We start from the raw sequence: 26,323 nt of genomic DNA on the forward strand, positions 1-26,323 counted from the left end.
TATTGGCTTGCACAACACAGCAAGTCAACCCACCCATGAACCAAGTTTCATCTTTTTCCTCCTCTGTCAGCAGTTATAAATAAACCCTTTACCCTCCACAGCAAGTATAGTACAAATTGAGGGAGAGGCAGTCATGGAACAGCAGTGGATTTCATGGAAGGTTGGACCATCTGTTTCTGTAGCTTACTTGTGTTTTTTGCCCTGCTCATGACTGATGCCAAATGTACTATTTTCATCTTATGATGAACTAATCTGATATGTCAAGTCTGACAGAATTCAGCTCATGATGAGAAGTTTTGGCCAGAAGGCCACTTGGTCTCCCATTGTCAGGAGCTCTGTGTCTACTATGGTCCAGTACCACAGCAGAAACTTTTTCTAGAATGCTCAGGTAGCATGGGTTTGCTCCAGCAACTCTGGGGTTCTGTATTGTAATTAATCTACTGGAGCTAGTCATCAACCTCACAGTTTTACACAGCATCTTTCCCTACCACACATGTTTCTGATTCCCCAGGGTCTAGCAGGTCATTTGGCCCAAGTGTCAAAGCTTCTTGCACCTCTGCCTAGACCTGCTACCGAGTCCTCTGTACTCCAGGCCCCACTCAGATCTGGCAGTGTTTATGTCACTCAGTGAAGCCGTCAGAACAGGTTTCTCTAGTGTGAACTAGGCTGCCTACAGATAAACGCATAACCTATTTAGAGTTCCATTGTTGTATAGTTATATGTACCTGGAATGTGTTGAGCCAGAAGGGTATCTCCAAATTCTAAACCTATAACAGGGAGGCTGAGTAGCAGAGGCAAGAGAGAGATGTATGCGTACATCTAAGTATGTGTGTGTCGGAGTGTATGACCTATCGAGAATTGTCACTGAATTTAGCCGGGATCTTAAAGGCTAACCTGGTCAAACAGCTCATTTTGAAGATGATGAATCAAATCCAAAAAAACTTCAACTATCTATTCCCATGTCACCTAAATAGCTATGGCTGAACTGAAGTAAAATTTAGGTTCTTAGATGCCAGACAACTATCAGAGCTTCTATAGATTTCATCCCACTCAGTAATGTTGTTCCTCAAGTAATATGGTGAAAAAAGTTTTTCCTGCTTTTCTTGAGTTAATGTTCAGCTTTAGGATTATACTCATATATTTCCTTGTGCCTTGCAAAAACATACATACCTCCTCCCCCAGAGAGTCCCAGCTTATTTTGTTAAACTTATATTAGTGACCCGATTTATCCCTTTCTTATGTGAGCTCTGTTCAACAACTACCTGCTGAGCCGCCTCCACCAGGTCTCTAGTCCCCACCAGTATCTGCCAGCTCTCCCCTTCCTGTCCCCCCAGCTCTTTCCTGGCTTCTGGTGCAGGCACTTTGCATTCACAATGTGCTATCCTGCCAGCCCAGTAAGGTATATGAAGTGTTCATTGCTGTGCTCTGTTTTCTACCATCTGTTTCTGGTGTCCCTCCACCAATTTGGGCAGCTAGACAAGAGGGTTTCCATCGTTTAAAAATTGTCAATGAGCAAACTACAAAACAAAATATTCAATTATTGGCTTTTAAAAGCAAAATTGGAGTTCTCAAGGAGATTCTGTAAGGGCGATAGTGTGACAAGGCTCTTTTGTTTCTGCCGCCAGCTCCAAATTATCTGCCTCTTCCCACTGATAGAAACTGCCTGAATTCTTTAGAATCAGGTAGGAATGAAGCTGTAGGCTCTGAGGAATTCCCTAAGGAAAGAAATTGAAGTCGTGTTCCCCACTGTCCCCATCTCCTGATGACTCAGTAAAGACTGAAAAAAGATTTTTGAAACCTCAGGGTGAGGATCACAAAGAAACAGACACTTGAAATAGGTAACCTCACAGATATCGATGGGTGAGTTCATTCAGCAATGGGTGGGCTGAGTCTTTGCTTCTCCTAAGACTAAGAGGATATGAGGAGATCAGGGAACAGAGGAGGTTCCTCAGTAGACCCCATGCCACTGGCTCATGGCAGAAGGGCACTTCACCTCTCACCACCAATAGGACCCCCAGCACTTATAGGCTGACAACCAAAGAGCCAACCAATTAAAAATAACAATCTAACAAATGAACTAGAAGCCAGAGAGTACTAGAGAGTCAGAATAAACAGAACACAAGGCCAGCCCATATTACTGCCAAAGGAGATAGGTGGCAACTGTTAACAGAAAAATTATAAGAGTACTTAAGGAGTTCAAGTACAGCATCCCTAGAGAAGCTGTCAAGTACAAGTTAAGCCTGCTAGAACATGGCCCATGATTTCACTGAAAGAGCAGGGCAGTCAGCAATCTCTTTGCCACATTTTCAAGTCTTGGACAATTTTTCCTAAAGACAGAAAAAAGAAGTCTGAATTAGGATATATCTGTCATTACACTAAATATTAATAGATCAAATTGGTCATTAAAATCAGACTATCAGAGATATCAAAAACTTAAGGCCAGTTATATATTGTATACCCCAAAAAGGCACTTAATAGGAAGTTCTTTTAAAAACGGTTGAAACAAAAAAAAACACAGGCAAATAATTACCAGGTGAATGAAAAGAAAAAGAAAGAAGGCATGGTTATATAAATATCAGATATTGTATCATTCAAACTGTTAAAAATCTTTTCAGAAAATTTAGATATGAGAGCATGTCAAAGTTCTATTTCAAGCCTACTGCCAGGAAGGAGACCTAAAACAAGCCAATTAAAACATTTCTTACTTGCTTCAGACATTTACTCTAAAAGGGTGTGGAGGGTGGACAGTTAATTAGATAAAGTAAAAAAGAAACAAGATGAAAAGAAAAGAATATCTTCTTGAGGATCATTAGACTCCTGATGGATGGTGAGCTGTGTGGATGAGTAATTAATTTTCAAGAAGAGCTCTTAATCCCATTAAAATACATTAGAATATTGCGTAAGCAATTTGTCAGGAATGCGAATTCCTTTCCAGAAAGAAATTACAGAAAGGAATTGTCTTACATGGACTGCATTTGGTACAAATTTCCTTTTACAAAGATTACAAGCAGTAATCAGGAAAAAGAAAAACATGAGGTAATCATAACAAATACAATTTGTCTTAAATTTTTACGGACCATAAAACAGAATCTAAATATATTGTTTTAAGTAAGAAAATAAATGTGTAGTGATCAACTTCAATATACTCTTTTCAGAACTGAACAAATCTAGTAGAAAATAAAAACAAGTAGTGTCATGAGAAATGTAACAATTCAACCAATATGCTTAATTTAATATAGAGAATTTTTCATTCTTTGAACAGAGAATATACACTTTTCATCTATCCATGAAACATGTATAAAGCAATCGTGTACATCCATAAAGATGAAAGGCTTTAATCAGAATGTAATACAGAAAGATTGGAAAGGGTATTTATCAGACAGAACTGTTTTATTCTGCCTTCCACAACAATCCTCACTCTAACAGAGTAAGTAAGATCCCAAGAGCTAGAGAGAAGGAAGAACCTTAGAGAAGAAACAGAGACTTAAGCATTGCATTTGTTTCGGTACTCTGCAAACTGCCATCAGCTAATCTGGAGGTGAGACCAGACAGGGGTGCTAATCATTAATGGCTGTAAGCTCTTCTGCGCCTCACAGTTTCGTCTGGACATTTGGGATTGACAGCCTGACCAGTGTCATTAGTTCCGTGTGTTATGAGAGTCAGACTCTGGGTGGTGAACACATAAGGTGATATATAGATGATGTATGACAGAATTGTATACTCGAAACCTATGAAATTTTACTAACCATTGTCATCCTAATAAATTTTAATAAAAAGAAAGTCAGACTACTGAGACCGGTGCAAAGGGGGTCAGTAACAGAATGAATGCCCCTGGACAGCTTGAACCACCCTGTAATCCCACATACTTGCAGGACAGAGCCCTGTAACTATGGGAAAGAATTTGAAAACTGGCTGAGAAAGAAAATAATATTAGGCATTCTGCAGGGATCTTTCTGATGGGAGAAAAAGATTTGCATCTTCTGAAGCAAAGGATGAGGAGTGGACCACCTAGATAGGAATTAGTTGATTTCATGGTATGGGGGAAGAGCACGACTGAGGAACAATGAAATGAGTTGCTTCTCAAAGGATGCCAGCATAGAACCAAGACACATAGTTGCTGAGAAATGGGTATCCCCTCTTAGCTGATGCCTTACTAAGCTTTGTGTAAGACTGCCTTCCAGCACAAACCCTACCAACAGAGGTAATGGAAATCCTAGGGAGGAGGGAATGGATAAAGGAGAAACAGCCCTAAGTTTCACTTTTTCAACATGACGCAATGGAGAAATCAACTGAATTTCAATTAATTTACAAATGTGTATCTAGATTAATTTTTCCACGTCAGGCAGAATTGTTACTGGTAAAAAAGGGTTCTTGGTAAATGTCATAGGAAGGAACTCAAGGATATACGGAATGAGTCACATGAACAAAGCTAAGCAAGCGGTGGAGTTGTTAAAAAAAAGAAATAGGACAGTACACTCTCAAGATGGCCTGAGAGTGGGCAGGCCCAGAAGAAGAGCAACTGCACCGAAGAACAAAGAAGTTTAGGATTTTATTCAAATGAGAGCACAAAATATTCAAGATTTAGGGGTGGCATTGCAAGTGTTCCCAGAATGGGTCCCCGCTGTGCTTGCTGACCACTCCTTCCTGTAGGGTGGTGGGATTCCACTGTAGGAACTAGTATAGTGACACGGGGTAGAGATTGTCCCCTGCCTGTTATGACAATAGTATTATAATCTTACAATTAGCTTAGCTGTACCTTTTCTTAAGAATGATCTCATCTCCTCCTTCCTTTGTTTCTCTACTTCCTCCTTCCTTTCCTCCCCACTTCTCTCCCTGCAGCCCTGTCCTTTCTGCCTACGGTAACAGAATAGGGTCTCAGGACCAGAAATAAAATAGAAAAAAAAAATTATAAATTAAGTTCCATTTTACATACCTTCACTTACAACTTGTGAAGTTCTACCATATTTTTAAAAGATTTCCACCCATTACCCAGATGTTCCTGGGCCTCATTATATCCTATAATTTTTACTGTATCTTAAAGAGAGATATATTTAAATCCAATTATATGCAGATCAGAAGTTTCAAGAAGGAAGAGATGTTCTTTAGTGTGAAAATATGTCAAATATCAAATAAGTACTGAAAAAAATACACCAGATTTAGAAATTAGGAAGTCATTTGTGGCCTTGTTAAAAATAGCATTTATTGAGCACTTACTATGGATAAGTAAGTGTTAAGCCATTTACATAGATCATCTCATTTGCTTCACCTAACAATTCTATGAGAATGATTATTATTAATTCCATTTTGCAGTTGAAGAAACTGAAGTACAGAGACTTCAGTAAGCCCTCTGGATCACACAGAGAATGACTGAGCCGTATATCCAGCCCAGGGTTTAACCGAAGAACCCACAAACTTCCTCAGCACATCAACTGCAAGAGTCAACCATCAGGTAGGAATCATCTTATGCTACTAAAAACAGAAACAGAAAGCAAAAAGCTTAAACTAGGAGTTTGGGGGTTGTTTCTTTGCTTCTGTCAAATGTACAGGAAGTCTGGAGCCATACAAGCTAAGGATGTATGGTAACCTCACTTGTCATCAATGACTGTGCTCCTTTTAACTTTCTGCTCCAGCATTTGTAAGGAATGACTCTCATCTTCATGCTCTCGTGCATGTTGCCAGAGTTCCAAGCATCAACCTGGCATTTCAGGCAGGTCAGAACAAAGGGTGAAAAGAGCCATGGGTCATAGGAATCAGACTCTTTTAATCACCTCAGTTGCTTCCTCTTACATCTCATTGGCCAAAACTGTTTCACATGACCACCTCTAATTGCAAGAGACACTGAGAATTGTAGTAGGGTACATTGCTACCACAGAAAAAGTTAAGATTCTGTTAGTAAGAACAGAAACAATGCATACTAGATGAGCATGCATTGTCGCTGCTATACGTGGCTTAGTGGAAGAGAACTTACAGTGCAGTGAACTAAGAAGTGATTTTAAAAAAAATAAATGATATATTTAGATTTTCTTTTACTTTTACTCAATAGCTGCTAAAATTTTAACTTTAACTAGAACATGTAAATGTACATTCCTTTGCCAATCTTTTGCTCTAGGGCTGCACTTTTCCTTAGATATGTGCTGGTTTTGATTCTACAACATTTTTCTTTCACACCCAAAACACAGCATCTCTCTTTTCCGATTTCTAAAAAAAAAAAAAATGTAATGGAAGTGCTAAATTCTAGACTTTTAGGCTTTTCCTGTCTTTTACAGTTTTCTTTCCCATATTTAAATCAATAGCAATTTTTAGCCACTTTTTATTGCTTGTTTTTCAAAGTGTTCAAATTTACATAGAAACAATAGCTTTCTGTGTGAGTATGAATTTTCTTATTGATAAATTATTTAACCAAATTACATAATTATAAGCAAAAGCAAGTAGCATATGATTGGGCAAACAACTCAACTGAGGCTAGCAGAAAATATGAACAAAGGAGCAGTCTGCTACCTACTCTCATTTTATTTGCCCTGAATGTTAGTTGTTTTATAGGGGAGATAGTGTTAGTTAATCCATAGAGTCTATTTGTTGGCAATTGGAAAAGAGAATTTCTATGTTGTTGCTTTGTTTACTTCCGTGCTAGTTTTAAGTCTGTGGTTTTAAGTTTTTTTAAATTGACATGTGGTTGAGATACAAAAAATTGTACACATTTAATGTGTACATCACATCTTGATAAATTTAAAGATAAGTATATACTGTCACCATAAACAATGCCATAAACTTAACCATCACTTCTAAAAGTTTCCTCCCTCCCTCTTTTTTTCTTTTTGTGCTAAGACATGTAAGGTAAGAGCTACCCTCCCAACAGTTTTGTAAGTATACACTGTGGTATTAACCGGATGCACTGTGCTGTATAGTACATCTCTAGAACTTATTCATCGTGCATAAGTGAAACTTTATCCTTTGACCAATAGCTCCCTGATTCTCCTCCTCCTCCCATTCCTTGGTAACCACCATTCTGCACTCTGCTTCTATAAAACGGACTATTTTAGATGCTTGATACAAGTGGGATCATGTAGTATTTATTCTTCTGTGTCTCGCTTATTTCACTTAGCGTAATGTCCTCCAATAACAGGATTCATTTTCATCCATGAATGTTCTTCCACGTTTTCCCAAATGACAAGATTTCTTTCTTTTTTAAGGCTGAATAATAAATAGTTCATTGTATATTTCACATTTTCTTTATTCATTCATCTCTTTATGGATATTTAGGTTGTTTCTATGTCTTGGCTATTGTAAATAATTCTGTAGTGAACATGGGAGTGCAGATATTTCTTTTGAGATCTTGATTTCAAATTTTTGGGGTATATACCCAGAAGTGAGATTTCTGGATCATAATTATGGTGGTTCTATTTTTAATTTTTTGAGGAGCATCCATACTGTTTTCCATAGTGGCTGCATCAATTTCCATTCCCACCAACAGTGTACAAGAGTTCCCTTTTCTCCTTACCAACACTTATCTTTTTTTTTCTTTTATAATAGCCATCCTACCAGGTGTGAAGTATCTGATTGTGGTTTTGATTTGCACTTCCCTGATGATTTGTGATGTTAAGCACCTTTTCATGTACCAGTTGGCCAATTGTATGTCTGGTGAAAAATGATAAATATCTAGGGATAGATGCTAGACTCAAAGATTTTACTAATATTCAAATGCTTGTTTTTCATATTTCATGTTTATTTTTAGAAATTCGCTATATTATGATCAGTTAAGAAAATGATGTGAACAGTGAATGATGTGTTCTGATTAGGGTCACAGAAACCTTCTTTCTACCCGTCTGAGCTCCTTAATGGCTGGACTTCTTAGTGACTTTGTCAGTTAATGATACCATGTTTCCCCGAAAATAAGACCTAGATGGACAATCAGCTCTAATGCATCTTTTGGAGCAAAAATTAATATAAGACCCGGACTTACAGTAAAATAAGACCGGGTCTTTATAATATAATATAATATAATACAATACAATATAATACAGGGTCTTATATTAATTTTTGCTCCAAAAGGCACATTAGAGCTGATTTTCCGGCTAGGTCTTATTTTCGGGGAAACATGGTAAGAATAGTAACTCAATTATATTTCAACCCCTATAATGGGTATAGTAAAAATTCATAGGAAGAATTATTGAATTTAGAATTTCAAGGATTTAAAGCAGAAAAGGGGACATCTGTGTAGGCGTGGGACTATACAGCAGGAAGAGGAATGGTTTGATGATTAACTCTTAAAATGTGAACCCAATCATCAGAAATGCCCATGTCTCATATAAGAATCATCAAATATTTATTGTGGTCTCTATGATCTAGATACACTGTAGTATTACTTTCAGATTTCAACTCCGTGGTTTCTTTTCTTACTTTAAACTAAACATTAACCAGTTTTTCAAAGTAGTATTTATTATAAACTGTTTGCTATATATTAGCCTAATAACTAAACTATCACTTTAATTTGTGTTATATACTTGTATACCTCATTTCCCTGCTCCTATCTATTAATTAAATCCCAAATACACTTTACATGTGGTCGCAATTAAAATTTCTGATTTTAATTTTCCAATTTCTAATGATGACACAGATGTTAATGAATAATTTAATGAAAAGAACCTATTGTGTAGGTCACTAGTTATAAAGTTTCTGTAGGTTCTGCATTAGCTCATAAAGCAAAATTATTCTAATCCATTCATAATAGAGAAAGCAGATTTGGATAAACTTATATACATTTATTATTTATTTCATAATCATTCTCTAAACTGATTGAAAAGAAAGAACGTTCAGCTTTCTAGTGATTTGTGTTTACTGAACTCTAATTTTCCAACTATAATATTATCCCATTCTGATTTGATTTATTGACTCCCCTCAACTAAGTGTTATACTAGCTGTCTGGATGCTTTAATGAACATCCATAGGAGCCCACCTGGAAATAACTTGAGGATTGGCACAGAACAAACCTATCCAATGTATCCAAAACATGTGCTATCTAACTAGGATGTCTAACCTCTGTCTGAGATCATTATTTATAAGCCAGAGCTATAATTTGTGGATTTAAATTCACAACCTCCAATTCATAGAGGGCTTACTATTAAGTAGCAAGTATAACTATTACGCAAGACAAAAAAAGACTTTATCTTCCCACTTTGCACTTGAAATTACCTGAGCAAAATACGAAAAAAAAAAATAGTAATGAGAAGAAATAGAACAAAAGCTTTCATTTATGCCAATAGTTCTGAAAATAAAACACTATATTGCTGTATTTAATATATTTTAGTCCCCACAATATTTATCCAGCATTCATGAAATGATTCCAAAGTTCATGAGTCAATATGTTGCTACATGAAAAGGGGACAATCTGGTGAGAAAAACTGAGTATAGCATACTCTCTGTTTGACAGAGAAGGAAGACAGTGTGCTTGCCATGGAGGGAAGAAGTGGTACTGAGAGAAATAGTCTGCATTACCGAAGTTTCATATGTGCTTCTCTACGTGTGGCTAACAGCCTGGTCTGTGACATAGAGAACACAGACCACACTGGTATGAATTGTCCAAGGTGTTACCAATCAAAAAAGGCCACTTTGGTGATCTAGAATATTCACCATAGTGCTTATGTTTTGCATGAAAGAATATGTAGTGTACAAGATTTTAGTGATCAAGAGAGATAAGTGATTTTAATTAAGAAAATAATAAACTCCCGGTTTTCCAAAGTTCTTTTGAATGGTAGACACTTAATATTTGGGGATGCTGTCATACTCAGTGAAAATATAAATAAGTCCTATTCATTTGATATTAAGAACATTGTTTAAAACTGCAAATGAAGCAATCATAGAATAGGTTCTCAGTATCTACCAAGAACTTGGCAATTAGCCATCATATAATAAATATTCATTTCAAAAAAATTCCCATTTATTTTGAAGATTATTTTTTCTCCTTTGAAAGGAGCAGACAAGGAAGAGCAATTCAAATCCTGCCATATTCCCTGGGCACAATACAACAAGGACCAGCTTCATGGATGTTGAACTTATGCTTGGCTTCATGGCCTAATGTTGCCATCTTGAAATGCTTATTTTTTTTAACAAGAAGCCCCACATTTTTATTATGTACTGAGCATCACAAATTTTGTAACTGGTCTTGACGAGGAGATTGGTTATACATTAGGGCACTGGCTCTGTGCTATAATTTAGTTCACCACCAGGATATAGATGAGCATAAGCTGTTTTTCTTCATTGTTCTATTATTTCACATTCTCCATTAATGTTCTTACTCTAATTTCACCCACATCCTGTTTCCTAGTCCTTTTACTATTGAAAAGGCATCAAATAGTCACAGATTTAGCAACTCTAAATGATAAACAAGTTCACATAAAATTGCCTTAGTAGTTATAATTAATATTAATATCCATGTAAATTGCCTTAATAATACATTTTGTAGGAAGTCCAAGTTAACGTCAAATGAGAAATTTCATTTTCTAAAACTTAGAAAAGATGCAAATAAGGATAATATGATAAAACATCAATTTTTCCCATAAAGGAAAAAATTCATGTTTTATCATCAATATTGATACTAGAGGAGTTGTAGCATTATGCATAAATATCAGAAACACAGATGTATATACATTTATCTGTAGCAAACTTTGTGACCACTTATTAAAAAAACAAAACTTTTGAGGAGTAATATATGATCACTTTCTTCATATTGGCAAATGCTTCAGTGTAGTAAACCTTCATATGCTTTTAGAGCTTTTAGAGCATATTTGTTTGTTTTAAGGGAAGTTTTTTGCTCAAAATGTTTTGCCTTTAAAGTCCTTCAAATCCAGAAAGAGCAGATGAAATTTAACCTAATGCAGGTCACAGTCACAAGAGGCTTTATGCTCAGATCAAGGAGGTAACTTAATAGTAGTTTAATGTCATAAATGCTAGGACCCCACAAAGCCCCACAACACCTTCCTCTCCTACACACTGATGCCTAAAATCCTGCCCCTATACAACTAGTAGTCAAATAGCACTTGCCTTGTGCCAGGCACTCTGCTAAAAGCTTTACCCATACAATTCACTCAATCCTTGTATCAGGGAGATACTGTTTTACACATAAGGAACTGAGGCACAAACAGGTAACTAATATGCCTACAATCACACAGCTAGCAGGGACAGAATTAGATTTTCAGTCCCGAAAGTCTGCCCTGGCGTCTGCGCTCTTCAGCAGTAAGTCTCACTGCCTCACTTGAGAATTTGATTCCTTTTGTTTTGGGAACTCCATATAAATACTTTTGAATGAAGCTGCCCTGGAGGCAGTCGTTTATAACTAAGAAGGGAGAAGAATGTGAGAAGAGAGCAGGAGGTCAACAGAGACTAAAGTGAGGAGGAAAGAAACACGGACATGAAAGGAAAACAGGATGAAGTGTGTGCCTTCTTGCCTACCACTATCAGGCCAGCGACTGCAGAACAGTCATCTCCAGTCGCTTGCAAAGAGCTTCCATATGTCCAACCCGAAGAGATGGGATTCATTATTGACAGAATTTTTATCATCTGTCAAAGGAAAAAAAAATAGTAAAAGCAAACAGGAAGCTGCCAAAATAGCAACCGAAACAGAATAGATGATAGAAGGCAAATGATCAAAGTTAATTAAATCAAAACATTTCCATTGGTTAACCCCCACGTATTATCCCAGCATTTATCACTGGCATCATTGCAATGATACCCAAGTCTTGACAAAAGAACATCCAGCTTACAGAAAAGTCTTACAACAGTTTACTTGAGACAAAATTTTGAGGACATGCCCAGAAGCAAAATCTCAACAGATTGAGAAATTGCTCCTTCAGAGAATGGCAGGTTTTCAATTTATTTCATACATTAGAATCAAAGGAGAAGATGTAAGGATGGTTACATGAAATCCGTTGGTGGTAGATTAAAGGGGCAAGAGAAAGCAAAGTAGGAAAATCTCTAGGATTGAGGAAAAAAAGCACAATGGAGAAACGCATACATTCTTTTACATTTGTAGGTACAGGATAGTTAATATTTAACACTTACAGTACACAGAGATGGTATGCGGGCAACAAGATAACAGTGAGGGGTCTTATGGTGTCCTACTCCGTCTCATGCCGGTGGCTGTTACCTTCAAGCAGTCTGGAAAAGAAAATTACTCTGAGATTTCAAAGGTATGTTATCCTTGATGCACAAAGATTAATCTTTGTCAAGGAAGCTACAGGCCTCGGACATGGCTACCCACCATGACCCACTCAGTTAAGAATTTTTATGTTCAGATCATCCTGTGTGGTTATTTTCGGTCAACAAGTTTGAGAGGACTGCCATGCAGGCCCCCCACTGAGCTTGTCAGGTTTATTATGTGGCCCTGTTTTGTTCACACAGGTCAGGGCCAAAATCCTCAAGCTCCAGCCAGGGGGCACAATTCAGGTCATATTAATATTAATGTTCAAAACTCACTGACTCTTCCTGCCTACCCATGACCTTGTATTGTCCTTCATTTCTTTGTGGAGAAAAATACTTTCCAAATAATTTTATTCTCCTTGAAAAATGCCTTCATAAAGGATGTGGTCAGTCTCTTTCTACTTTATAGCAATGAACATTAAATTACAATTCCAGCTAACTTCTACTCTATATGATTTTAAAATTTTATAATAAACTTTAATTTTCTGTTTGTTGAAGACCCAGAAATTGGAATAATAACTTTTGAAATGAATTATTTATTCATTCTTCTGTAACAGGAAAAAAGGGTCCTTGACTTCACATAGGAAAGAATTCAAATGCGAATTTAAAGTAAAAGTAAGTTTATTTAGCAGAGAGTAAGGAAGGAAAGGAGGGCCATCACAGACAGAATGGTGGTCTCTAATCGCTGGTGGAAGAGAGACCCCTTCCATCCCCCAGGCTAGGGTTTATACGTGTTTTCTGCTTCCATAAAAAATTCATTGATATGGGGGAGAAGGAGGATAGAAGAACAATGGTAAGTTAATCTTTAACTTCAGTAAGATGCAAGAAGAATAGGGGCAGGTTGGTTTTTAACGCTTGGAAAGCACAACATGTGTTTAATATGCCATGAACTTAGCTACCAGGATGGTCCTAGTGGCATCCCTAGTCTTCTGGAAAGATTGCTCTGTATCCCTAATTAATGTCTGCCCGAGTTCTGTGTCTTGGAACGCATAGGCAGCAGGCTTGGAATCCAACCTCTTAGCTCTTTTTTCTGTAAAACTAGTCCTCATGCCCCTTCTCTGTATTATTTCTAGATCTTCTTTCAATGTCATGCCATTTTTCACTATTTTTCTTAACAAAAAAACTTTTTGATTTGCTTACTTATACTAGAAGTTCAAAGATTTATTCGCTCAATTCATTCAAAATATTTACAGAGCACCTACTTCATATCAGATACCCAGTAGGTGTTTGAGTACATCCATGAATCCAGCATTTGAACATCCTGACCTGGGTAGGTTTGTATACTAGCTACCAGGAAATTGGGCTTTAATTCTTTGACACAGGAATCATTTCATATTATTTGCAGAAATTCCCTTTCTATAGAGTTAATGTGTTCCTAGCTCCCTATAACTGGTTTTATGGATTAATTAAATGCATAAATGATATAAATGTAGAAGAGGACTATTTTAATAGTTACCTTATGGAACACAAGATCATAACATCCAGTAGCAACTTTGTGACAGTTTTGTGTCATATAGATGAATAGGCTATCCTACACAAAGCAAAGTGAAAAAAAATGAAGCAAATTTCTCCAAATATGTGTACATTTTGAGGTCTGGATAATTGAAATCATTATTTAAACAGGATAGAAATATTTAATGATAGACTTTGGCAAGGTAAAGAGATGTGACAATAAAGAAAATAGGAGGAAGGTTCTAGTACCTGGGGCTATAAATCACTGTATTCATGCTTAAATGCTTTAGCTTCTCATTTTAAAATGCCCCACCATTATTCAACTAATCACTGTTATATATTGAAAATACACATTGGTGAAAACCTACAGGTAATATTTATTATTTACTTTCTTCTGGTGCTTTTCATCTGTAACCAAATACACAAAATATAAATCAACAAAACAAATTAAACAATGTTTCGTAAGTTTTTCAATATTTACGAAAGGCACTATAAGAGGCTCTGTATACATAAAACAATTCATAGAATAAAAAGCATTTACCTCCACCTTTAGTCATCCAGTATTCATTTTCAGCAGTTGCAGTAGATGACCAATTTGGCAGACACAAAAAAATACAGCAGTTTGTAAGACACTAATGAGGATACCATACTTTAACAATTTCTTAGTAAACAGTGCCACCGTGTGGTGTTTCATTCTAAAATGACTTTCAGGATTCATTATACAATTAAACGTATTTAATAATACAGAATAACAAAAGTATTTTTCTTACAACATAACATTACAAAAAACTTCATGGAAATATGTATTAAAATTCACAAATATTCACCAAATGTGTTTTATATAAATAAATATATTTTTGTTCACTATTTTTATGTGTATTAATATTTTACAATAGTTTTACTTATCTTCATGTAAAAGCATCCCCCTTTAAACCCAAACATATGCCACTGAAAAACAAAACTAGAAAACCTGCAAACTTAATGCATAAGCTAGTTTTTTTAAAGTATTAGTTTCAATTTGATTTATAAAGACTACAAGATACTATTAAATGTGCTTTAAAATGTAATTACATTTTTCTCAACTATTGTATTCTACTTTAGAAAAAATATGTTTAATGTTAGATTTGTTTTTTTCCTTTATATTGTCAGATTCACTAAGGATTTTAAACTATAGTAGGCAAACTAGAAGGAAGTCTACAAGGGTATTTAATGTTTGTTCTCATTTTCAGAAGAGATGGCAAATAATTTTAAATAACTCCAGCACAGATAAACCACAATTTATCATTTTTATTTTGAAAATCCTTATTGGTAGACATTCTTACACCCTACTCAGCTCTGTCGTTTGACCATTTAAAGAGGTTTTCTCTGAAACTGTTCTCAGTTGGAAATTGAAAAGGGATTCCCTAACTTTTATGAGTTCCTCCTCACCTGTTTAAAGATCACCTACATACATAGGAACAAACAATAACTGTTCATAGCCATAATAAAACTTTCTAATGAATGTGAAAAAAATAGGGCAAGAAGTTTAAATAACAAAATGATCATTTTATTTTAATTTAAATAAATACGTTTATTTTACATATTATGTAAAAATATAAAATAAATAATTTTATTTTAATTTAAAATAATTTTATCTTGTTAAAATGTGATGATTAAACTGCTTAACTCTTCAAAGAAAAGTTTCTTGGACGGCAAAATACTTAATTAAATACATAGTCTTTTAGCTAGGCCCCATCTGGTACATGGGAGAAAAAAAGGTACAGAAAGCTTAAACTAATAAAAGAAGGCTTTTTCCCAAAAAGGAAAATCAGTCTCATCAAAAATAAACTAAAACTGATTTAAAATATTTTTTTAACCTAAAGAGAATTTTTCCTCCAGAATAATTATCCAAAGAAAGTGAATAAACATATTGAAATCCTATTAATTATTGTATAGTATTTTTTCTTTGCAAGTTTTGTTATTAATGTTACCTTCAGACATCACATGTAATATCAGCCAATTCTGTTGTTACTGGAATCCTCTAGTGAAAGGAAAAGCCGTCTTAATGGCTGCTGTTAAGTCTCAAGCGTTAGCAATGGAATTGTGACTAAACAGCATGATTTTCTCCTGCCTAATCAACAATCTTTAATGTCCAGTCTGATCCCCTGGCTAATTATAAGTGCAATATTACACATAACAACATATCAGTAACTGTTCTAAACTGAGTGTGGGGACCAAAAAAATAATTTTTCTCCTACCTTTCTAAATTCTTCTAGCTGGACTAGTAATCCAATTAATATGGCAGAGGTTAACAAGAGAAAACAACCAAATTTAATATGTATGTACATATGGGGGTTCCATAAGAATATGAGTCCGAGAATACATTGGGCAATTGCGGCTTATATGCCATACTGAGCTAAGGACAAAGATACGTGGTTGGAAATTTCAAAGGGCAGGATGGCAATTCACGTGCAGATAGAAAAGCAAATGTTTGGTAAACAGATGTTTGCTGGGCCATCTTTAACAATGGGATACAGAGAGGACTTTGATCAAAGAGGCAGGGCTGGGTTCCTTCCTCTTTATCACACCTAGTTCATTTTAAGTTTTAGTTATCTGTGATGCTATCTCCCTTCCTGGGGCAGATCCTCTATATAAATTGCTTTCAGGCAGTTATAAATCTGGAAACAAATGGAAAACTATCTTTTAAATAAAACTGATTTTCCTAATACTTTTTATCAATTTTTGAAACAAAAGAAATCTCACTGTTTTAGCCAAAGATATTTATTAGTCATCATTAAATATCTGGTAGTAGACTGGGTTTTAAAGTCTAATTTCTAAAAAAAAAAAAAAAAAAGGTGAAATAAATATCACAATTATAATGAGCTTCTATTATATTAAAAATTAAGTCATTTAAAAAGTAATGTATTCTCAATAGATAGCAAAATTTTAGTAACTTGTGGCTTTTTAACATTATTTATTAACTCTATTTGTTCCATTCAATTCTTTTTCTTACTCTTTGGATAACTTTACTATAAAACCCTGAATTTTAGGACATTAAAACCTACTGATGTCATAATCCTCTAAGGAAGAAGCCTGACCTTTTCCTACTATTTCAAAAGAGGGCAACTTCCTAAATTCAAGTATCAGCAATGAGTCAGAAGACACAAATCAGTATAGTCAGTATTTTTAAAGCAGAAGCTGGAAAAGTTTTTGATTTATTGAAGGATTGTCTGTTAAATGTGAGCGAGTATATTCCATTTTATTTCATTTTCATAATAATAGTGTCAAAATCTTGGAGAATGATAAAGTTGTAGATTTTAAATCTTACAAATAGTGTGTATCATTTATAAAAAGTTACTGAAGCAGGATTTTTGGTTTTGGTTTTGTTATTCTTACATAATTCTGCTTTGGTTTGTGTCCTCATAGATTTTCAGAATAATATAAAGGAAAAGGAAGTAAAAAATAATAGACGTTTTACACATGAGATACAAATTCAGTGGTTGGTCACAATTAAAAGGTAACTATAAAGAGGGTAAAAGACAAACTATATAATCTTTTACAGTTTCTTTGCTAGATGCTCTTTCCTGCCTAAGGCACCGATCCTGACTCTGCCTCCTCATTATAAAGAGAGAGAGAAAGGGCTGTTAGTAAATATTAGGGAGGAATTAAAGATGTGATAGCACCAAATTTAGACTTTCTCCTGGCATCATACTGAGAGGGATAGAAGAGAATTGCACAAAGGAATGATTTCCTTGATTTGAATGAAACTCATTTGTGTAACAACTGCAGTCACCAGTGAACAACCAGGAAACATGGCCCACACCCTGGGAAATGGTGACCTGGTGATCTTCCTTTTTCTGAATTTCTACAACTCTGTTGTCACATGTATATTCCATATATTCAGCATGCAAAATACATCTTTGGTGTTATTCATTTTCAGTCTGGTCTTTTTAACTAAGCTTGAAGACTGCTTGAGAACAAATACCATATAATTTTTTTTAGAACTCCAAACTACTGATCAGAGCATTTTACACCCAAACTATTCCTCATTAGTATTTGCTCATTAAGTTGTTGTACACCTGCCTTGCCAGCATGCACAGATGGCATCTAAACATATTGTTCGTTATGCTTCAAGCAGCCCCATAGTATAGTCTATATCATAAGCACATTTTTTTTCAAGTGACTCATTTTCAGAAGACCCTAACATACACATATTTGCTCAAATAAAGCTGACAAAAGACTTGGTAAATTTCAGACATGACTACATATATATAAATAATATATTATATATAATATCACATTAGTATTACATAAATCTAGTCCAAGTCCTAAGTTTTATTTGGGGTTGGATGTGATTTATCCTATATCCTGGAGCTATTGACTATCTCTCATGGCAGTTGACTTCTTTGTGTTCTTTGAAAATTTTTTTCTGTGAGCATATCTTCTGTGGTAATTGTTTTTTAAAGATTTTAATAATCAGCACTATTGAGATATAATTTACATACAGCCACACATTTAATATGTAGAATATTCTCAAGTACTCAGAAAAGTTCCCTCGTGACCCCTTGCAGTCTTTTATCCCACCCCCAACCCTATGAAGCTACTGATATGCTTTATGTAATTATAAACTAGTTATGTCTTTTTTCTAAAATTTCAGATAAATAGAACCAGATAGTATGCACTTTTTGATTCTGGCTTCTTTTATATAGCATAATGCTTTTGAGATTTATTCATGTTTTAATGTGTATCAATAGTTCATTCCTCCCATTACTGAGTAATATTCCATTGTATGGAGGCAGCACATTTTGTTTGTCCATTCATCAGTTGATAGATATTAGGTTTGCTGTCATTGTTTTACTGTTTATCTTCTATGAACATCTGTTTGTCTATATATATATCCATGGATATACATTTTTATTTCTCTTGAATAAATGCCTAGGAGTGAAATTGGTGGGTAACAAACGTCTGTTTAACTTTGTTAAGACATTACCAAACTGTCTTCCTTAGTGGTTGTGTCATTTCACATTCCCATGAGCAATATATGCAGGTTTCAGTTGTGCCACTCCATCACTACGCAGTCCTAACTTGATATTGTCCGTCTTTTTAATTTCAGCTTTCTGATGGGTGTGTGGTAGTATCTCACTGTGGTTTTAATCTGATGACCAATAATATGGAGCTATTTATGTGCTTATTAGTCATTTCCATATCATCTTTTGGGAAATCTCCTCAAAACTTTTGCCCATATTTTAGTTGAATTGTTTCTCTTCTTACTGTTGAGTTGTAAGCTTTGTATATGTCTGGACACAAGTTTTTTGGCAGGTACATGTTTTATAAATATTTTCTCCCATATTCTTAAAGGTGTCTTTGAAAGAGCAAAAGTTTTTAATTTTGATAGAGTCTGATTTATTGATTCTATTGTCTTGTAGGTCATGCTTTTTGTGTCCTTTCTCAGACTCTTTGTCTAACACAAGGTCACAATGATTTTCTCCTGTGTTTCCTTCTAAAAGATTTATAGCTTTAGCTTTCACATTTAGGTCTATATTCCATTTTGACTTAACTTTTATGTGTGGTATGAGATAAGGGTAAGGGTGTTTCTGTCAAGAGGGCAAGTCCCACAGTAGTTTCCCATTTACAAGTGGAAGAGCCAGTCTCCGTGGTAATCCTACTGTCTTTTGTAGGGATACTGCACGTGTCCTTTATTAAAGAGACATTTTCTTTGGGACAATCTTGTTATTTGCTTTGTTGAGGCATACAGTATTCACTGGTTTCAGAGTACATTTCACATTAGTCTCTTGACGCAGAGTTTCCACCGGATCATAAAAATTCAAGGCTTTTTGACAATATTTCCATACACAGTGCGGGATGAGTGACGATAATCTACACCCTTTCCTGGAATAAGAAGGAAGCTTGTTACCAGTGAGGCTACATATTTGCAGTTCCTAGTTTTATGCAAAAAGCTAAGGACTAGCCTCTCCTGTACAGGGTCTGCAACCTTGAATACTGCTGTTGTGTTGCCATTAAAACCCCAGCCTCGAAAGATTTCCCCTTGTGGGCCATACCACTTCCAACTCCCACCTACCATTCTTGTTCCTGCTTCGTTTCCAGCAACTGGAGATTTAGCTTTCCTCTTCTGAAACTAAGCTATGTAATTTTACATAGCTATAAAATTTGAATAGTTTTCTGTAATCCTATGTAATAATGCTTGTAATGAAGGAGTGTGTTTTACAACATCAGCTCAGCCTGCCATTTACAGCATAAGTGTTCCAAAATTTTTACATTATGAAACTGCAGGTCAGATAGAATATATGATTTAAACAGGATAGAAAGTGATTACTGGGAGAGTAAAGAAGTGCTACTTTGTAAATGAAGAAATCGAAAATATTTTGCTAAGCTTTGATTAATCTTGAACTGAAATTTTTCATTCACCGCCTCCCAGCAAAATATAAATCTAGCATGAGTACTACAAGCATAGGGCATTTAGCACGTAATAAATGTTCACAAATGTTTTTTGGATGATTATAACCAGCAGAAGTACATTGAAAGACAATCTTTTTAAAATAAATGTTGAAAGCAAATAGGAGAAGTTTAAGTATAGTCAAGAAATTCAATACTATTGCTTTCAAGTGTGTAGAGAATTAAGTTTAAGACTTGTAGAAACCCATCTATGGTCATTTAATGACTAGATTTTTAAAAATTTATAAATGTGTATTGAACATTTTTTATATTGAAAGTGATTTGCTAATGTGTTTGCTCTGTAAGGCTATAAAACTTCGCCCCCCCTCCCCCATCTAGTTTAAGAGAGATCATTTTGTTCAAAAAAATTTGTGAATAAAACTTTAGTCCATATCCAAATTATGTTTGCTATAGTTTTAACCACTTGTGAAATTGCCACATTTTATAATGTTTGTTTCTTCATTTTTCAAGAGTACATTTATTTCTAGGGATATTTACAGTAACAAAATTGAATGTCCTTGACAAAAATATTGATTTTGGTTAAACTGGTTTGTTATTTTCAAAGTGGAGATGTCAATCAACATCAACTGCATTTTCTCCTTCAAGTTAGCCAGACACTGCTCCAATGTAATCCAACTTTTATTTTTAAAAAATTTGGGATCATTACTGCTACATCTGTTTTCATATTCTAGGCTAAATACAAAAATAAATGAATGTTAGAAGTATAGTTAGCCAATTTGCACATATAAATGTCTCGTTCATTTATGTCAGTCTAAATGTCTCCCTTAATTTAATTTAAGCCTAAGTGCTTTGACTTGATCTAGTTAGAAAAAGGGAAAGATAAAACAACATTATTTACCGGCACAGAAGCTATCCATGAAAGATCAGGAACAACATCTTACATTTTGATTAAATTACCAAATTACCAATTAAAAACAAAGGGTAGCCATATGCTAAGCTACAGTCATAGAGAAGCTATAAGATTTCGGAAGAGAAGCGTAAGCTAATTCATATAAATAATACAAAGTTACTAATACTTTAGTTTCCCCTTATCCATGGGGGATACCCCTGTGGATGTGTGAAACTGCCGATGGTCCTGAAACTTATATATACTATGTTTTTCCCTTTACATGTGTAGCTATGATAAAGTTTAATATAAATTAGGCACAGTAAAAGAGTAACAACAACTAGTAGTAAAATAGAACAATTATAACAATATACTATAATAAAAGTTATGTGAATGCAGTAGCTCTCTCTCAAAATATTTTATTGTGTATTCACCCTTCTTCTACTTGTGATAATGTGAAGTGATAAAATGCCTAGTAAGTGAAGAATTTTCACCTTTCACATAAAGGAAGCACTTGATGGCTTCTCTAAGCATAGCTGAATTGCCAATATCACCACTCTTGCATTTTATTATTATTAAGTAAAATAGGGTTACTTGAACACAAGCACCATAATACCGCAATAGCTGATGGGATAACTGAGACAGCTACCAACTAAGCGGCACATAGTATATACTTGTATAGCATGGCTGGGAAAGGGATGATTCACATCAAGCAGATGGCACAAGACTTTATCAGGCTACTCAGAATGGCATGCAGTTTAAAACTTATTGTTTGTTTATGGAATTTTTCATTTAATATTTTTGGACTGTAGTTGACCACAGGTAACGGAAACCATGGAAAGCAAAACCATGGATAAGGGGGGGAAGACTATATAATGAAGTCTCCTGAATTATAAATTGCTATGGGGGTAATTTTGCAGTAAATGTAAGTGCAACATCTCTCACATTCATCCAACTTGAATACTTGTCATATGGTGAAATAAAATATGAAGACCCACTTAAAATTTGAAAATTGTAAGTTAATGGCTACTGAACTACTGAGTGTTCTACATTTTTATTCCTAAAATCCAATTTCTCTTCAGGTTTTTTCTTTCTCCTCTACTAGCAACATTAATGGAACTTCCACATCTAAAAAAAATTACTGAAATAAATCATTAAAATTTAAAAGTTAATTTAAAATAGATTTAGTCACAAAACTTTAAATCCTTCTCAATATGACTCTTTCAGGAACCAAATTCTAAAAATGTTTTCTAACATTATTCTTTCATAAATAATGGTTGATAAGGAATAAATATTTTGAGTTTATGATTTCAGAAGGAATTTTAATAAAATTTAAACAAACATGGTCATCAACAAAGTGAAATAGAAATAAATGTCAGAAGAGCAATCTTGCAGAAAATAATCATCTTTTAGAAAGCGCTTTGTGGTAAAATTTTACTGGGACAGGATCTTATCCTTTTATGACTCTCAAGATAGTTATATACATTATTTAACATATATATGTATGTATATATTAAAAAACACATTTTTTAATAAGTTTTATTGATTGATTGATTGACTGATTATTTATTTATTTATTAAGGAGGGCGCAGCTCCCAGTGGCCCATGCGGGGATTGAACTGGCAACCTTGGGGTTATCAGCACCACGCTCTAACCAACTGAGCTAACTGGTCACCCCTACAGATTTTAAGAAAGGAAAAATCTACATTAAAATTACGCTGATGGTAACCACTTTGAGCACCTGTGTGTGTGTGTGTGTGTGTACCCTGTTTCCCCGAAAATAAGACCTCGCCGGACAATCAGCTCAATGTGTCTTTTGGAGCAAAAATTAATATAAGACCCGGTCTTATATTACATTATATTATATTATATAAGATTATATTAAATAAGACCGGGTCTTACGTTAATTTTTGCTCCAAAAGACGCATTAGAGCTGATTGCCCGGCTAGGTCTTATTTTTGGGGAAACATATATATATAACTTTTAAAGCATTAGCCTTAAAATACTCTACTATGCATTTGTTGTAGTAACAATAATTTAGAGATAGCCTGATTATCATCAGAAGGAAGCTGGTGTATCCACAATTTAAAAAATAAGTTACTTGTCTATGACACCCATTTTTTTAAAAAAGCAAAAAAAGAAAATAAATGATGTGTATTACACACACACACACACACACACACACAGACACACACAAACTGATTATATAAAATAATAAATACGTGTCTTTCAGATCACAGAAAAATATTTGGCATGATACACATCAAACTGATAAGATTGTGTATCTCAAGAAGGGCGGAGAATTACTACTTTTTTCTTTATTCACTTTATTTCTTTATTTTTTGACCCGTATTAACAACATATATTATGTATAATTTATAAAAACTAATAAATCAAACCATATCAGAGGAGGGAGTACCTAAAAATAACTACTATTGATATGAATAACTACATGATAGTATGTTTGGAGATTCAGCTAGTTTTCTAGCCAGAAAAATGTATTTTAAATATAAGATATCATCGATGTATGATATATCAAAATGAGTTCCACTTGCCTTTTACCAGTTCTTTATGTGATAATTAGGGCTGAATGGAATCTGTTATTAAATTGATATCATGTCAGTTCTGTTTCTGAGAAGTAAGTTTAAGCATATTGCCCTTTAGACATACTAGTATCCTGATTGACATATGGTTGATTTCTCTCTCTCTTTCTCTTTCCTCTCTCCTTCTTTCTTTTTAGTTAAACTGTAGTTGATATACAATATATTAGTTTCAGGTGTATAACACAATGTCCAACTTTTATATAACTTGCAATGTGATCACCACAATAAGTCTAGTAACCATCTTTCACCATACAAAGTATTTATGATATTTTTAACTGTTTTCCCTACACTATACATTTCATCCCTGTGACCTATTCATTTTACATCTGGAAGTTTGTACTTCTTATTTCCCTTAAACTTTTTTATGCATCCCCCAACCTCCCTCCCCTCAGGCAACCATCACTTTGTTCTTTGTAGGTATGAGTCCATTTCTGTTTTGTTTTGTTTGTTCATTTGTTCTGTTTTATAGATTCCACATATAAATGAAACCGTATGGTATTTGTCTTTCTCTGATTTATTTCACTTAGCATAACACCGTCTAGGTCCATCCATGTTGTCACAAATGGCAAAATGTCATTCTTTTTTATGGCTGAGTAAAATTCCATTGTATATACATACCACATCTTCTTTACTATTCACATCTGTATTTGGACAACTGGGTTGCTTCCATATCTTGGCTATTATAAATAATATTGCATTGAACATAGGAATGCATACTATCTTTTCAAATTAGTGTTTTCATTTTCTTCAGGAAAGTGGAATTGTTAGGTTATATAGTAGTTCTATTTTTAATTTCTTGAGGAAACTCCATACTGTTTTCCATAGTGGCTGCACCAATTTACAACCTCACCAAGAGTGCACAAGGGTCCTCTTTCCTCCATATCCTCACCAACACTTGTTATTTGTTGACTTTTTGATAATAGCCATTTTGACAGGTGTGAGGTGATATCACATTGTGGTTTTGATTTGCATTTCCCTGATGACTGTGATATTGAGCATCTTTTCTTACATCTATTGGCCACCTATTTGTCTTCTTTGGAGAAATGTCTATTCAGGTCCTCTGCCCATTTTTTAATGGGTTGTGTGCTTTTTTGATGTTGAATTATATGAATTCTTTATATGTTTTAGATATTAACCCCTTATCACATGTATCATTTGCAAATATCTTCTCCCATTCAGTAAACTGTCATTTTATTTTGTTGATGGTTTCCTTCACTGTGTAAAATCTTTTCAGCTTGATGATTTCTTTCTAAGGAACATTCATGCAAATGTGATAAAAAATATTCAGATCCTGAAACTTTTCAAATTTGGAATGGCAATTTAATGGCTAATCTTCCTTTAAAATGGCTGATACAGATTGTAAGGAAACCGTTATGACCAGTGATGGTGAACCATTAGACTATTTGAAGAAACAGTGAATATCCTAAAGTTGGAGAATTATGGAAATTCATTCAGAACAGTGGTTAGCAACCTAGGCGGCAAATATGGGAGGATCAGCTCGAACTTTTAGGAGGTTTCAATGTTTCAACTGTAAATAAATTGAATGGACCACAAAACTGACAACAAAGCATATAGGTTGTCATCGTCAGCTTACGTAACATAGATCATAATTTTAAAAATTGGTAGGCAAAGATCTAGCATCTGTATATAAGTAATAGACTAGTACGTTCTTTTTCTCACTTCATCACAACCTCCAATCTCTACCTCATACTGAACTTTGCTGACTACAATTTCTAAAAGAGTACAGATTTTATGCATATTTATTTTTTTATTTGGTGGAATCATTTCCTATTCTGACAATTCAAGGAGTAAATGATAATGTAGCCCATTTCCCTAAAATCAAGGCCTCTCTTTTGCATAACACAATGAAGTTGTTAAACAGGAAAAGGAAAAGGAAGAATTTAATTAGTGGGGAAGTTTGAAAATATACTTTAAAGAATATCCAGGAAAGGAATAAGGGCATTTGACATCCTCTAGAGATCTTTTCTATATTACTAAAGCATATGAGAAAAGCAGATGTTCCCAATGGAAAGCTGAAATGTCCTATAACTACCCAACAAAACCACCCAGAATGGTTCACAGATGCCAGGATATTCCTTTGTCAGGAAAGGTCTCTGGAAATCCAAATAAATGTAGATAATCCTTCAATACAAAGATTATGATATGAGGTCTAGCAATACACATTTAGGGAATTGGTTTCTCTGGAGAAGAGGCCAAGGATATATTAGGACCCAAGAGTAAACCCAAGTCAATATTAGAGTAAAACCAGATTTATTTTCTATAATTGAATCTTTCCTTTTTTTTTTAATTTTATTTTTTAAATTTATTGGGGTGACAATTGTTAGTAAAATTACATAGATTTCAGGTGTGCAATTCTGTATCACATCATCCATAAGTCACACTGTGTGTTCACCACCCAGAGTCAGCTCCCCTTCCATCACCATACATTTGATCCCCCTCACCCTCATCCCCCACCCCCAACCCCCTTACCCTCTGGTAACCACCAAGAATCTTTCCATTTTACATGAGATTCTCTAGTCCTGAAATGACCGGGAACCTGGTGATCCAAGATTTTTTTCAGACCACTTTAAACCCTAGTTGGATTATGTATTAGCCTCTTGTCAGACAAAAGAATATTGGTCTAATAATTATTTCTTTGTCCTAGCTCGATTATCAAAATAGAGAGAAAAAAGTCTTATATGACTACAACACAATAATACTTTATAGATATTATTTCCATACAAATGTTTCCAAAGGCAAAAGGTGAAGGGCAGAAAATAAGGCCCAAATATCTGAA

The sequence above is a fragment of the Rhinolophus ferrumequinum genome, chromosome 7 (genome assembly GCF_004115265.2).
Source record: "Rhinolophus ferrumequinum isolate MPI-CBG mRhiFer1 chromosome 7, mRhiFer1_v1.p, whole genome shotgun sequence".
Taxonomy (NCBI): Eukaryota; Metazoa; Chordata; class Mammalia; order Chiroptera; family Rhinolophidae; genus Rhinolophus; species Rhinolophus ferrumequinum.